Consider the following 1,544-nt stretch of genomic DNA (forward strand, 5'->3'; position numbering starts at 1 on the left):
CTACAGAATTGAAACAAGCTTTTACAGATGTCATAATACTGAATCACTCTAATTTCAATTTACTTAGCCAGTGTGAGACTGATGTATCTGAGAATAAAGTCTGTGAAATCTTTTCATAGTTAACATTGAAGATCTTTCAATATTGAAAGAATCAGAGAATAATAAACTCTGAAAATACAGATAATGAAATATCTGTAAGAGAAGACTTTTTTATAGAGTCTATAAGACACTGTAAATAAAGATAAGTGATCTTCTTCTCTAAGAAGTTATCACTTATACAGAGAAGATATAATACTCATCATTAAGAGATATTAGTAATTATTAAATTCTTTAAGATCTGATAATATTATCTTCAGAATAGTAAGTACTCAGTTTAAGTTCTCACTAATTATATAAATCTACATTACTTCTTGATAATAAAGAGCTTGATAAAATGTTAAGTCAGATGAACAGAGCTGCTTTCAGAGTATGATTTCTATATCTGATACTGTTCAGATCAGCTTAATCTTATCAATACACTATTTAAACAGTCTGATTATAATATTATTAATATGAAGAAGAATTCTACAAAAGAATCTCTATTATCATTATAGAAGAAGCTGACTGCAGAGAATTAAGATTCTCTGAAGCTCAGAAACAGCACTGATAAGACAGCTGTATGACTCAGTATAGAAGATGAAAGAAAACTCAGATCTCTGCAGAGAATTGATACTGAAGAGTATAAGCTTCTTATATTATATCTTACTATTATTAAATTAATAAAGAATAAAACAGTCTACAATCTTTCAATCTGACTACTTTTAAAATTTATTAATAAGTTATAGAAGAGAGATATCTCTACTGAAGCTTAAATTCAGAAGTTAAAGAAGAAAGAATCTGACTTAAACTTAAAAGAGACAGACTCTGAGTGAAGCAGTACTGTTAAGAAATCAAGTTACTGATAACTAGAAGAATATAAACTTCTACTACTGAATGATTCAGTCTTCATTTCTTGTAGTAGAGCAGTGTGTCAGAAGTTATTGAGAATTCATTATAATAATTCTTATATAGAGCACTTTGAGTTAGAGAAGACTGAGAAGCTTCTAAAATATAAATATATTTAAGACAAGCTCTGAACAGATATCAAAGAGTATATTAAGACTTATAATATCTGTTAAAGAATAAAGATCTCACAGTATAAGTAATACAGTAAGTTAATATCACTATCTATTTTAAAAAGCTTATAACAAAATCTATCAATAAATTTCATAGTTAATCTGCTGAAGTTAATAAGAATTAAAGAATATAACTTAATTTTAATCATTGTTAATCACTTTATAAAGATAATTAAATATATTTCTATTTATAAAAAGATTAAAGTCTCTGAATTGACTGATCTGTTTTTAAATATTATTATTCATAATCACAGTGTTCTGAAATCATTGATAACAGATCAAGAATCTCTCTTCATCAGCAAATACTGATCAGTCTTTTATTATTATCTATATAAGATATCTTCTCAGTACTGTATTTCATCACAGATAGATGATAGACTGAATATCAGA

This window comes from Blastomyces gilchristii (assembly GCF_000003855.2).
Source record: "Blastomyces gilchristii SLH14081 genomic scaffold supercont1.62, whole genome shotgun sequence".
NCBI classification, from domain to species: Eukaryota; Fungi; Ascomycota; class Eurotiomycetes; order Onygenales; family Ajellomycetaceae; genus Blastomyces; species Blastomyces gilchristii.